This window comes from Poecilia mexicana, unplaced genomic scaffold (genome assembly GCF_051168715.1).
Source record: "Poecilia mexicana isolate PSO_F unplaced genomic scaffold, ASM5116871v1 scaffold_5, whole genome shotgun sequence".
NCBI classification, from domain to species: domain Eukaryota; kingdom Metazoa; phylum Chordata; class Actinopteri; order Cyprinodontiformes; family Poeciliidae; genus Poecilia; species Poecilia mexicana.
In genome coordinates, this window is record NW_028263374.1 from 26,204,815 (window position 1) to 26,220,020 (window position 15,206).

Sequence of the window (15,206 nt, forward strand, 5' to 3'; positions counted from 1 at the left end):
AAAATACAGTTAAAATATTAAGGCATGGAATTGTTTTCTGCCAAAGATATTCCACACAGTGTCCCGAAGGGCACAGGAAGATTCCGGGGGCTCTGCGGCATTCGAATGCAAGACTGCTCCATGGAAACCGCCCTCTCTTGCAGCCTGCATCTCATCTGCGCCAGACTTCAGTGCTCAAAGACAGATGACAAAGACACATTTACCTTTTCCACAGGCTACTATGACACAACCCACATTTATAGCCTTTGATCATGCTAGGACATGTTCAGTAACCATTTTTATGCTGGGAGGAGACCATGCTACATGTCACAAATCTATGTGATTTCATTACTGCTAGCTGCCATGTCCAGAGGAGACGTCCCAACTCTCACAAAAGGTTTCACCACACTCCACTGCTCTCTTTATTTGGGTTTTAAGGCACCTGGTGTGATTTAAGCTCCACTAATTTTGTAATCTGGGAATTAGTCAGTGGAAACAATGACAAGACTTGTTCCTCGACATCACGAGTTTGCTCTTCAGCTGACTGAAGAACACCAGTGATGACCTTATATTCATTCCTGTGATGAATAGCTGATTTGTTTCAAGGTAGGAATTAGCAAATACATTGCAGCAGAACTAATTCCTGCATGTTTTGCACATAAAGTTTACAACAGACTGAAAAAAAAGATATGCTGCCTTTTTATTAATGATAGAAGTCAAATAGTTGTTTCTTTAAATATATTTATATTTAATATTTGTATACTTTGTGCATACAAAACCAAATAAAATCATTTAGTTTAATTTGATAAGTCCAGTTTTTGTTGTTTACTATCATGTACCAGCACACTGCCATAAATGAAATAAAAAAATGTTGTTATGAAGACCACAATTAAACCATTAAATATTTAAGCATCAGTTGTAACAATTGCAATCAAAATATGCTCACACAACTAATTTTATGACAGGTAAGACACACTCTAATGTCCATAAGTGAAAACAGGTCATGCGAAAGCAAAATGCAAGTGCAAAAACAAAATTTAAAAAATTCCAATAACATTATTCCATCACCCTCACTCAGTGAGGTGGCTACACACTCTTGGTTAGTAATTTTAATTTTGAGGGTTTAGCATGAATCATGTGTAAAAACGCTTTGCTCATTCAGTCAAAGTGAGAACACTCAGCCAAGCCTCAGGAGGGAAGGGTGGAGTAGAATCTTTCATTTCTTCCAAAATTGGGTTTGATTTACGTTCTCCAGCTGGCCGTCCATGTGACTCTGGAACATCAGTGCGTGTCCACACACACAGTCACACAGCTGTCTCCTGAGCATTTCCCTGGTCAGCAGATGTGATCAGTTTTGTGCTTCTCAGCTGCTATGATGTAATGAAATGAGTAACATTAGGGAGACCTTCACGTGTGCTCTAAGGGGGAAAACCAAAAAAAAAAAAAAAAAAAAAATGGAAATGTACTTGTTCTTAGTTATAGCAGTGTAGAAGTCTAAGGCAGAAGACCATTCTAAAGAAAAAAAGCTTCAGGTTCATCAGTTGACTTATTGCAGTCACAATTCGGGCTTAATCAAATTGTAACTTTCACTGACAAAATTCTTTGGCAGTTTTTATATACTTTTCCAGAGGAAACTTTAACATTTTTGAAAATTGTCCAAATAAGTCTAGCTCATTACAAAATTTTCAGTTTCTTTGGTTCCTTTCCATCTAAGAAGTAATGCACAGGTTTTAATTGGAAAGACAGGTTGTATTTTGAAATATTTTTCTTGACATCTTTGAGGGAGTTCTTTAACTGTGTCTTAGGTATCAGATTTTTTAGAGCAAATTCAGATTTCTTGTTTTCAGTAACATTATGGCAACTCCAGCTGCTATGAATAAATAATTGTTAAATCAATAAGTTAAACTTAAAAATTTAGGAGAATGTAAGATTTTAAGAAAAATTAAATTATAAATATCATTAGCATTACTCTTCAAACCCATTAACAAATGTATTCAGATTTTTTTTCATGTATAAGATATGTAACTATAACCAAACAATGCGAATTTATTTATTTAGAAGCAATATATACACTTTTCTTTCCTGACAAGTTGCATTTTTGAAGAATCAAGTTTTCTAACAGTTGGGTGATAACTTCTCACTGTCTACTTTTTAAGCATTTATCTATAATCCCCCCCCCTCCAAACTATTAAATCTTCTCATGAAAAGCTAATTGCTAAAGGCACATGAAGAGTTTTTAAAGGTCACATGATAGTTCATGTGGTGCAGTAACCTCAACAACAATCTCCAGTGAAAGTCGTGAACTGACTGGAATGCAACCAGCCTGAGGGATTAGGAGTTCCTCATTTATTTATTTTGCTTCGATCACTTTCACTATGTAAAAGAAAATTCACAGGAAATAACAGAAAAATTAATTCAAACAGGTTAAAGAGTGATTAATTTGACTGGAACAACTGAGCCTTCCTACCATCAATAATTCATTTCAAAGAGATCATGCCTGAGTGGTTTGTTCTTTCCTTTCAGAACAACAGATAAAAAGTCCATATTTTACCTTTGGCACCAGATTGATGGTTAACCAAGAAACATCTCACCACTCAACTGTGAAAAAAAGGCTCTTAGTCCCAGACATGAAACCCGATCTGCCCATCAAAATAGCCAGTCTCAGCCCTAAAGCTGTCCATTCTCTTTGAAGGACAGCTCATTTGTTTGTCTGGTCTCTCCCAGAGGAGACTGGCTGGAGGCTCTTGGCCTTCAGTCACTAAGATAATTAGGATGTCTGTTAGAGGCTTTCATGCTCCTCAGTGCAAAGAGGTGAAGTCATCAGGCACAAATATTATACCAGACATGTCGTTAAAATATTCTGATTTCAATGTATTCCCAATTACCTCAGACGTGGTGTTAATTGTGACATTAATTTAAAACATAATTTGCACAGTTAATTATGTAATTACATAATATAACTAAAAAACACTGTCTGTTGTGATAATACATGTCATTCACAGTTCTAATGGGGCAATCTTGAGTATTTTTTTCCAGCAACATTGTATAATTTTATAGCACAACAAAGTAATTATGTCACCTTCACTTGTTACAAAAATGCTGTACAAATCAGACATGACTTAAAGGAAATTTGATTTTGCAACTTAATGCTTTGAAATTGAGCCTCTGTCTCTTTAAAGAGTTCTTGTGCTTTCCAACACTCCGCCTTCAGCACGTCATCAAGTTAACATTCCTCTATTAACCATCTATAAACGTTTATGGGAAAATTGGACTGAGTAATAGTTTACATAATGAGCTCAGCAGATGTTCAGTTCCACCAGGTGTTTTCTAATTAATGCTGGCTAGTCTGAAGGAGCTTAGTGGAGGACTAGAAGGGGAGGAGTGCTCTCTGATGCTTGGAAACTCTGAGGAGGAGCTATGTCCTCAAAGGCAGGACTTTGTCCCACCAAGAGTTTTACAAACCCAAATGACTATACCAAAAATTTCTCAAACATGCATGATTATACAGATATGTTCTTGATGAGAAAATACATGATAACGTGATGCAAACCTAAAAGAAAAAAAATGCTATTATGCTTTATGTAGTTCTAATGACAAAGGAGAAAGCATCGATAAGTAGACAAACTCCACCAGAGCAACGGTGTTGCACACACACATTCACCAATTTTGTGTCACCTGAGAGGCCATATAGTACAGGTTGGCATGTTATTTGTGGACATTAACCCAATACCCAATCAACAGAAAAACAAATTGCTGGTTGAACATATAAATTAGCACATGATCCATAGCTTTTAAACACTGTTGCTCTTATAGAGTGCTTTTTGGTACATTAAAACCATTTTACAACCACAAGAGAGATCACCTGAATCTGCAGAAGATATATTTTAGAGCATTTTTTATGGTGGAATTACATGGGGGGAGAGCAAGAGAACCCAGGGTGGGAGGAAATTACTGCAGGGAGTCATCAAAACGGCAGAGAGGATCATCATTTCTAACCTCTCCTCCATGGATTACACACACTAAAAACCATCACACAAGCGATAGCCTGAAACACTGCAGTCTTGTCTGCAATTCTGGAATTCATTAAAATAATTTTTTATGTTTCATTTAATTAGACTGTGAATAAGGGCAATAACAACTTTTTAGAGCTTGTTACGATCAAGTTTTAAGTTTTATTGATGTTTATAAAATATTTTATTGTTGCAATAAGACCTTTGCATATCTCACAGCTTTAATACTGCAACATTTAATTTTAAACTGGGCAAGAACTACAGTACCCCAGTATACACTTGAATTATCTATCTATCTATCTATCTATCTATCTATCTATCTATCTATCTATCTATCTATCTATCTATCTATCTATCTATCTATCTATCTATCTATCTATCTATCTATCTATCTATCTATCTATCTATCTGTCTGTCTGTCTGTCTGTCTGTCTGTCTGTCTGTCTGTCTGTCTGTCTGTCTGTCTGTCTGTCTGTCTGTCTGTCTGTCTGTATATATATATATATATATATATATATATATATATATATATATATATATATATATATATATATATATATATATATATATATATATATAAACCAACTATAACTGGATCAAGCCACTATGAAACCATTTTGAAAACTCTAAGTAAACCAGTGCATTTAGTTTTCAAAATGTTATTATAGTTGCTTGATCCAATTACAGTTGGTTTGCAACAATGTATAATGCTAAATCTATCCTTTGGCTAATTCTTTTATGGGAGGTCTCAAACATTAAATCAATTTCCTTTATTTACAGTAGGCTTGTAATCTCCTTTTATAATTAAACTTAATTGATTGGATTGTCTCAGGTCCTTTGGCTAATTGTGATTTGAATTCATTTAATTACATTAGCAAGTATTGACCAAGACAAATACAAACTGAATTTGTAATTGGATTTGTAAATTGTGTGGATTGCAGAGTTGCAACATGGTTCATATTTAGCTTTTAATGTTTTCTCAGCCCTGCCAAAAACAAACAAACAATATAAAAGACAAAAAGAAAATATTGCATTAAGAGTGCCTTGTGGTTCTGAGAAATCTGCCATTTACCAGTACTCTCTTTTTTTTCTTTTTCCTTTTTATTTCTAAGTGCAGAAAGACGTGGAGTATTTTAGGAAACTCTGATGCACAAAACAGACAGCACATCCAGCGTGAAGCTTTGGCTGTGCGTCGAGAGAAAAACAGCCATGCTGAACAGTCAGCAGTGAGCCTTGTAAAAGTTTGGGTGTTACAGGATGCAATAAAACACAAATGGAAAAACTGTGTTCTGCATAACCAACTGGCTGACCTCAGTGAAGTGTGTAAAATTTGTTTTCTTCTAATAAACTTATTTGGGATGAGTAGAGGAATGGGGAAAGTACCTTGAACATCTAAGAAGAATTTTCAAGTGTTCGTACTTGGGTATAAATAGCCCTTGAAAATTTTCATATTGTATCACACAACCTCAATGCTAATAGAACCACATTTCACTGCAATTACAACTATATATCCTCGCCTTGCAGGTATATAGAATGGGATTGTCTTCTTCACAGTAGAATTCGAAGAATATCAGTGAATAGCAACTTTTAAGACCTGCCATATATATTTTATTGACTAGGCAATTCTGACTTAAATGGGCTTTGATCTAAACCACTCAATTGAAACTCTGGCTAATTTTCCCTTTGGGAGGTGAATTTAACCACCAATGAAGGTTTTTGTTGTCTCTTTTGTTTTATTCCAGGGTCATCCTACTTTATTTCTCCTCCTTTATCTCTATTTAAGAAAAGCTGCCCCAATGAAGTTCCAGAAGTGACTACTTTATTCTAAAAACACAGATGCTTCACATTTGCAGATTTACAACACTTACTCTTCATTGCATATATTCAAATTTCCCCTTGCTATTTTTGAATTGAGTGAAAAATTGCAATAGCAGAACAATATGTAATAATAGTACTGGAGGGCCTTAAAGACACATCACTTTAATTTGTTGGAAGAAGTATTCATTTTTCAAGGGGTTCATTTTACCTTTCAATAGAAGAAAAAACTTAGAGAAAACCTGTGAAATTTCTGAAACCACACAGATTCTTGTAAAAGACTGCCTCTGCCTCATAACCTTGAGTGAGCCAAATATTCCCAAATATGAATTGCCAAAGGCATCAGACTCACCTAACTCATCACAGCAGACCTCCATGGAATCAGAGGAGCAGTCACTCAGATCATCAAGTGTAGCATCTGTATCCTCACTGACCTGAAACCTGTAGTCGATCAAAAAGAACAGCTCAAACAACATATCATAAAATAAGTCTATATTTAGCTTTCTTTATTTAAAGGCTTAGGAGGCGCTAAAATCAAATTTCAATCCAAAATTTAATATATGAGCTCATCATTCTAATTTAAAAAAAGGTGAAATACTGCCCTCACCTGAACCTAAATGGAGCAACAGCAGCCATGTTGATTTTTCCTGGCTCGCTCCCTCTTCGTTTCATGTTAAACTTCTGGTAAGAATCTTTTGGTTTATTACCAAGAAAATCTCCCACAAAACCTCCCAAGTCCTGGTTTGAGATGTTCCTCACTTCTCTTTGGAAGTGCTCCTGTCCAGCAGCAGAAGGACGTGATCGTTCATTCCCGTTTGTCCCTTTGGTATAAAGGAAACGTTCTCGTTCTCGGTCTGGATAAAAGTTAGCTGAGTGCTTCAGTAAGGTGTCCCCCTCTTGTGCGTTGTCTAGACTTCTTAGACGACTCTTTCCAAAAGTCCAGTTCTTATTGGTGTTTCTCCTTAGCTGTAGGTCTCTCAAAGCCTTGTGTGTCAATACACTGTTTCGCAGGTCCAATGTGTCTTTGGAACGTGGAACGTCTCTTTTTGCAACCTGAGGGCTGCTGTATGCCGAACATGTTCCATCGCTTCGTTCTGTACCGACTGGGCCTCTGTTAGAATGCATACTGATCTTTTGCTGCATTAGGTTAGCTTTTAAAACTTTGCCTCTCACCACGTCTGCAGGATCTGAGGAAACAGATGATGAAGAATATGCAAGTTGTCGTCTGGAGGAGAGCTGATACTGCACTGTGGGAACGGGGAGGCTGCTGTACTGTTTGGAATCCATCTTTGGCAGAGGCATCATGGTCTGAGGTAAAGGGAGACTTGAACTGACGCTTGCGTCACTCTGCCTTTGGGATAAAACTTTGATGTTGGCTCCATTGTTCATGGTTAGTGGGAGTCACTGTATCACAGAAGAGAAATCTAAAAAAAGAAGAATTGAAATTGAATATGGACAGGAACAACACAAAGTGCATCAGGAAACTGTAAAGGTCAATCTGATAACTACTGTGATTACTTAAGAAAAAACAACAATCATTTTTTATACCATTAAAACAAGCAAGTGAAATTTGCTGCCTAAAATGTTTTGGAATATCTCACCATGCTTCATTCTCCATGGTGTTGTCATTCATTACAAATAAAGAGGAAAGCTATGGTTGTAGTCCCATCTTAAGGCAGTCAAAGGAGATAACAGCTTTAAAAATTATAAACTTTGTGATTAAGCAAATCTACAGTAAAACAAATATTGTATTTTATAGATATATTTTTGTAATATCCTTCTCACAGATAACATAATTTGGAGCGAAGTAGGAAAGGAGAAGAAAAACGAAAACAGCTGAGGCTGAATCTCCACATAATTATACTAACCACATTTGAGGTAGCATTAGCATCATAGCACAGTGAGGCCTTGCACAAAGTTAGAAAGAATTACTTTAAAGCAGCAGTTTTAAACCACTACTTTGAAAGTAACTAACTAATGAAGGCTTGTTGATTAGTTTTTGTCATGTGTCAACCATCTAAACAGTTGTTTTATTATTGCTCAGATTTTTGAACTAGGTTAAAGACTTTGTTTTTTTTTTTTTGCAAAGTCTGCAGTCAGCATCTGCAGTCAGCTCCAGTCCAAAACACATATATCTTACCCTGCTTACAATATATCTTTAAAATGTCATGCTGCATTCACTTTTTTGGTAGATTTGGTAGACTCTTGATGAAAAAAAAAATATTTTCTACAGAAGCAATCTTACTACTAATATTTTTTAATCAACTGTACAACTGTAAAATTAATCAATCAATCTGCTTGCAGTTTCCTAAATAGGTATTGGTACTTGGTTTGTATGTGTTTAATATAAAATCCTGTTAAAGACAAAGCCAACTGTTGAATATTGATTAGGGTGCATTCACACCAGTGCCGCTCAGTCTGCTTTAATTGAAGTCTAGTTCCTTGGTCTGGAAATCCTTTTTGTTTTGGGATGTATAATGTGCAACCTAACTCTGATATGGAACAAAAAAATGAATTCTGCCCCTCCTAAAAACCTGAGTTGGTTCAGTTCAAGTGAACTCAAGAGCATTCAAATGCATATGTGGCTGCAACTGAAACAAACGATCGAGTCTAGTAAGAGAAATGTCTCATGGTCTTTCTTCAACAACAACAAAAAAATCAAATAAATCCTACAACTGCTGAAATCTCCTGCCACTCCATTTTTATTTACATTTTGGTAAAGTGATGAACAGATTTCTTCAGAGTTTGGTTTGACACAGTGCAGTATGAAAGTGAACTGCACCAGCTGAAAATGTAACAATTTGTACAATGTTGGTCTCCTCTTGGGTGTGAAAACATGCTATCTATAACCTGAACTCTTTATAATAATTTGCTCTTAAGGACTTTTCAGATTTTGCATTTAATGACTGAATGATAAAGGGGCTGCGACAGTCTGGCACCAGTCCAGGGTGTACCCCGCCTCTCACCCAAAACATTCGCTGGATTTAGGCACTGGCACCCCTCCCGACCCCGATAGGGACAACGGTGTAAGAAAATGGATGGATGGATGATAAAGGGGTATGGAGCTCTGCAACCGCTAACGCCCTCACCATTATCTCTGTATTGGAGAGGCGCTGCCTCCTGGTCCAAACAGAGCTGGCATGGCCTGGAAGGAGCATTTCCCCCCTGCAGAACATGCCAAGTGGTGTCAGTCTGCTACCGGTCTTCACAGCATGTTTCCCACTGGAGACGTGGACGTTGGACCAAGAATACATTAGGTGAAGCTGTTAAAACATATGGTGTCTTTTTAGATAAATAACTGAGCTTTGATTGATTTATGTTTGGGTTTTTGCTGACAACCTTTTATTTTAAAACAAAACTAAATGAAACTAGTTGTCCTCAGAAGGGGTTTATTTAACCCTCGTTTGAATGACATAATAGTTTGTTTCCTTAGAACAACTCCAAGGATAGGCAAGTGAAGATTATATAAACATCATATGACTGAGTTTTCTGAGTTGAGGAACTTAAACTGGTGGCTAGTTTGGAATCCAGACATTTAAGCCTCTTGTACATGATATGATATTCGTTTTACTTTTGTCTGCTCTCTGTTCTTTTACTCACTTATGCTTGCATTCACTCACTTGGTCATGTGATTCAACAATGTCTCTGTGAAGCAGACTTCCTGGAATGTGCAGCTGTTTCACTGCATTTAGTGCAGCATAAATCCTAAGTGAAAGCTTGCTGTCTTTGACAAACTGTAAAGCATAAATGGATGTCTGACTCCCAGTCATAATTACTGCACTACAGTCATTACAGCAAACCCACACAGATTTGTGTAAATATTTGAGTTTGTCTTTGGGACAAGCAAATACTTTAGTGTTTAATCATTTTTCTTTTTCATTTAAATCTGAAATAAATTATTTGAATTACTATACAGTGATTTCCCCTGGGTCGACTTAACTTATAAATAAGACATAGTTGTCAAAATCTGAGTTAGTGAATTTTCAAGTTATTTTTCCCTGAAAAATATTTTTTGCAGATTTTAGTTCATGTGGAAAAATTGCAGCTGATGGTAATAACATCCCACCACAGGAGACTACCAAGTAGTTCCAAATGGGTGCAGTGTGTTTTGCTAACTGTTGCCGTGCTAACTACAATTAGTTACACAATATAATAACAATGTATTTCCCTCCAAATGGACAAAAGCATTCTGTGCTTTAAATTGCTGCCAGGAGGCAAGACTTTAATATTTTCTCCTTTTCTCATTTTATCCACGAAATGAATATTGTCTAGATTTGCTATTACAACCTTTTGAAAAAATTCAACTTTCAACTCAACCCAATTTAATAGCTACAAGCAAAAATGATCAGTAGCCTCACTTTAGACACTTAAAAATAGTTAAAAACTGACAGCTAATTTGCTAACGTTGCAGAATAATTTGAATTTGGATGTTTTAATTTTCCTACCTGATTCAATAATGGTCCAACATCGGTCAGTATTCCATGCAGAGACAAAAAAGAGGCAGCAGTATGTTGCAGTGGAGCCAACTTTCCTATACCAGCCAACTCACACTTAACAGTGGGCTACAGCTTACAATAACACAATTTAGACCCACATGGAGCTTTAGAAAGGGTGGGGGTGGATCGATGCTAGGAGACAACAAGAGAGTGATGCTTCTAATGTTTCATCCAGTTTTTCCCCTTTTCTTCCAGCAGTCATTCACACATTTCATCCATTATGACCAGACAGATTATCATGACTCATATTTCAGTCTGTCTGGTGACATCATGCATAGTTTTCCCCATGGTGCTCATGTTTCTGTCACAGCTTGAGTGTCACTTTGATCTCCTTTTTTTCTTTTACATACAGTGAGAGCATGGAGTCAATGCAAAGAGGAGCCCGAACTGCTCTGCTTTCACCAACCACATAATCCCAGACCTGGGGGCTTCCACTGAAGATACTTCTAAGAACTAGTAGCGTGTTGCCACAAAAATATTCGTACCCGGGCAAAATCTCAGAGAACTCTGGGCAACAGGAAATCCAACAATGTAATCAAAACACTACAAATTCACTTTCTGATATAAACTGATCATTCAGTAGGCTTTTGCTTCACCAAATGTTGCTTTGTTTGGTGAAGATTGCTTCAGAAAGGACATTCAAGGTCCGGAACTGACATTTGTGTTTGACAACTTCCCTTCAAAGTGAAACATGAAAGACGGCCAATAAGAGTGAATTTAGGTTCTGCTGTGCTGTTCTGCTGAGAGACCCAGTGATCACCACAAGGAATGCAATATCTGAAACATCTTCACAGGCTCACAGGTTTCAAGCCCCTGCGCAATTGCAAGCTCAATTGTTCCAGAGCAAAAAACTTTCCAGATCATAACGTTTCCTTCTCCTCTGTAATAAATATTACAGAGGAGAAGTGGAACTCATTATCATGCCAGTAGTGATGGAAGCCATGAGAAATATCCAGAGTATTTTCTTCCACCTTTCTGTGTCTCATAGATTTGGTGCTCTTCCAATGGTCGAGTTGAGGCATAGCTGTTGAAGGTCTTTTGTTCCTTAACCCTTTCTTCTCTTCTGGATGTTGGACTGCAGACAGCATCAGTAATATTGCAATATTATTGCAATATTGCAGCACCAATTTCTTCTCTGCTCATATGATTTTAATTAGGAGTGTAGCATCCACGGTAATCAACTATTTTAAAGCATAAAATAAAATCCTTAGTTCTAACCAGGGTCCCAATACTATGAGGTTTCACCTTTTGCAGACTGTCGGCTTACTGTGAGATATACTACAGGTTATTGGCTGGCAAAGTCTAATTTTTGCAGGCATAAAAATGTAGCCCATAACCAAAAAATGACTTAACTGAATATGCTGCTATCTAGTCTTAGAAGAGTTTTTATCTTTTATAAATATAGCACTAAGTCCCAGATTCTTCCTTTTCCCAATTACCTTATGCCCCAGCTTTGTCACAGAGAAATTCTGTAGGGAAAGCCATGGACTGATGGGACATGAGACTGATTAACAGCATGAATATTTAGGAGGACATAGGAACAATGAAGGAATGGCTCTTCTTATTTTACAAAGAAATAAAAAAAAAAATCCAACTGGGTGACATCTCTTAAATTGTTCTCTGTTTTGCTTTGAAACATGCATGTTTCTCAACGTCTTTGTGTTTATTATGAATTGTTTTAAATAAGAACAATTTAGACATTTCATAAAGCTGTTACATTTCAGTGGTAAAAATAAGCCTTCTACGTTTCTAACGTGTCCTCGGTGATTTGCAGCTTGTTTGTAGCCGGACAAGCATAGATTTTAGTCAGATTTTCCCAGTCACATTGTAGCTCTGATGTCAATAATAGTCCTTCTCCTTCTCTTTTAGTCCATCATACATGCTAACAAAATTACAGCACTCTGCTGCGGCACTTATCCGCAGTGTGTATCTGTTTACAGTTGAAGAGCTATGCACTGTTAAACAATGTCTTGTTCCTTTATAGCTAAAGATTAAAATAACAACATGAATAATTAACATTGCAGCTTTTTTATTTTGGTATTTTTCTGGCATTCAAGATTAGAGTGGATTATTCTAATGACTGATTAAAGGGATTTACTATAAGTCACTTTAATAGATTGATTAATACCATTAAGCAATGCCAGAAAATTATCAAAATTGTGAGTCATGTTAGCACTTTGCAAACTCCTAAGAGGAAACTAGGCTAAAATAAGTTTTTTTCTAATTGGAGCAAAATTCACAATAAATCTGATATTTATCACCAAAGTGTTCATTGGTTTTCTACATGCAGCCAATAATTTGCATCAATAAGGACACATTAATTGCTCTTATAATCAACATAGAAAAATGTACTTTGAAGTTATTTGTGTTTGTCTTTATTTGACAAATAAAGTGTTGCTCAAGTCAACAGCTCCAAACACTTCTGGCTGGAGGTAACTGAGTTCTGAACCCCCTGGCTTATATTGGTATATTTTATACTTTTCATTTAAAATATTTACATAGAAATTCAATTGGTGCACCACTTCAGTCTTTTCTGTTAGACTTCTTGGATAAAGGTGATGTTGCTTATGCATGAAGGGAATCACTTATTCTGTTTTAGGTGTTGCAGAAATTAGGTCTGTGCAACTCCACTTTAGATGCAATGCACATCATGTCTCTGGTTTTAAAATACTAAATTCCAAAGATCCAGCAAGAAAAACTGTCCCAACTTTTAGACATCGCTCTGCTGGAGTATGTAAATGCTGGTTATTTCTGGACAGGCTCGATTTCACCTCAGAAAACTGTGTCAGTTGCATAAGAGCAGCATAACCGCAGCAGCAGGCTGTAGTTTGCTTTAGGGATTTTAGATCCAACTTCATGAACCACTTAAGATTGCATGCTTATCTTTAAGGGTCCGTCTTTTCTTTTGTTTTCAGGCTAGGTTAAATAATTTATGAGAGCACAACAAAGTTTCTAGCGTCAGTATAAGATGGACTTACTGACCTTGGTTAAAATAACTTTTACAACGACGTGCTCTAAAAGGCATGCTGGAGCATGAACTTGTGAAATCCTAACATTTAGGTGTTCCATAAAAAATGTGTCACTGTAGGTAAGGGGAACATTTTAAAATTTAATTCACCCATTGCGATTAAGTGTTAATGCCAATTGTAACGGTAAGGTGTTAATTTGCTTATTTATTATGTCATAACAAAAATGCAAAGTAACATCATTGCAGAAAAAAAAAATATTCTGAATTTTTTTATCTATCATACAAGTTGGTAGCCTACATCTATTCTCAAGAACTTACAGTGTTGCATAGATGAAAAGGTGTTGCTCTGCTTCAAGATAGACAAACTTTACGTTCAGATGTCGAGCTAAATGTTCCCAAGTTAAGCATGGGGTTTGTCTTGTCATCCTTTGTCTGATTTGTGTTTTCAAAAGGTCAATATATTTTATGAGTTTCATCAATGTCTGGTTTAGCTTTGTTTCAGCTCTCCATTAAAATGTCAGCACTACAACATGTAGAAATTACAACATGTGCCTTGATATGCACCAACATGTTCACATTTTTGTCAGACATTGTCAGTTTGGCACTTTTATTACATTTAATGAAGACCAGTTTAGTTTTATTTTATTCTTTTCCTCTGATTGTCTTTCTTCTTACCATTTTTGTTCTTAGTTGATAGTTTCTGTTTACTCATACCAGATTCTAGTTTTCTAATTACCACATATGCAACAAATCGGTTGTTTCCTTGCCTAGTACATTCTGTACCAGGTCTTTCACTCCCTTCTGGTAAATCTCTCAATTAGCATCAGGAAAACATAAACTCTAACTCCAGAAACACAACTATGTAACAAAGGATTTTTCTGTGGAAGACTCAAAAGTCACAATATTAGGTATGCCTGTTGTTGACATCAGTACAGAACAAACCAATCAAATGGCATCCAGAAGTATGACAGCTAATTTACTGGTGTTCAGAGGTAGCCACCAAATGAAAAAAAAGGATGGTTGTGGGTAACAGACAGGCTTGTGTGAGTACTTCATAAACAACTGATCTAATGTGATTTTCTTTACAGAAAAAATATCTAGGGAGTGACATTTGGGAGGATGAAAATGTCTTGATGTCAAGGCTAGGAGGAGATAGGACAGACAGGATCAAAATGAAACAAAGGTAACAGTAGCTCAAATAGCGACTTGCCATAACTAAGTTATCTGGAATACCATCTCTAAATGCATCCCAACTGTTGCCCATTTTGAAGCAGATGGTTTACAGCTCCAGATGTTTACTCTGACTGCAACTCCTGCCAGCTACGAATGGAAAATAAAGGCTACAAAATTCCTGGGCTCATCAAACTTGGACAAAAACAAGGGAAATAGTTGCTGTTTATAAGACTCTTCAGCTGCAACACTTAGATGGTTGTCAGAATTTGGCATAAACAACATAAAGGCACAGAATCATCCTCCCTTGTTAAGAATTAGGGGACACAGTCTTGTTACCTGTTCAAGCAATTAGTACCAAATGAGGATTTTTAAAATGCCATGACCTGCTTAAAATGTTTTGCTATCAAGTATATGACGGCCTTCTAAGTTCCAAAACCAAACATTTCCAATAAAGGCTGTAGATGGCAACCTGTGGTTTGGTTCTTCACGCACTTCCAGCATGATTGTTTGAAAAAGTATATATACTTTATGTCTTGTAAAAATATAGACAAAACAATTACCATATTTTCTGCACTATAAGGTGCACCTTCAATGAATGGCCTATTTTAAAACTTTTTTCATATATAAGGCGCATAGAATAGATGCTTCAGAAGAGGCTGGAGTTACATTATGCATCCACTAGATGGAGCTGCATTAAAGGGAATGTCAACAAAACAGTACGACTCCGGTCGGTGAGGAGAGCCTTCTGTGACTGGGCCGGGGGTT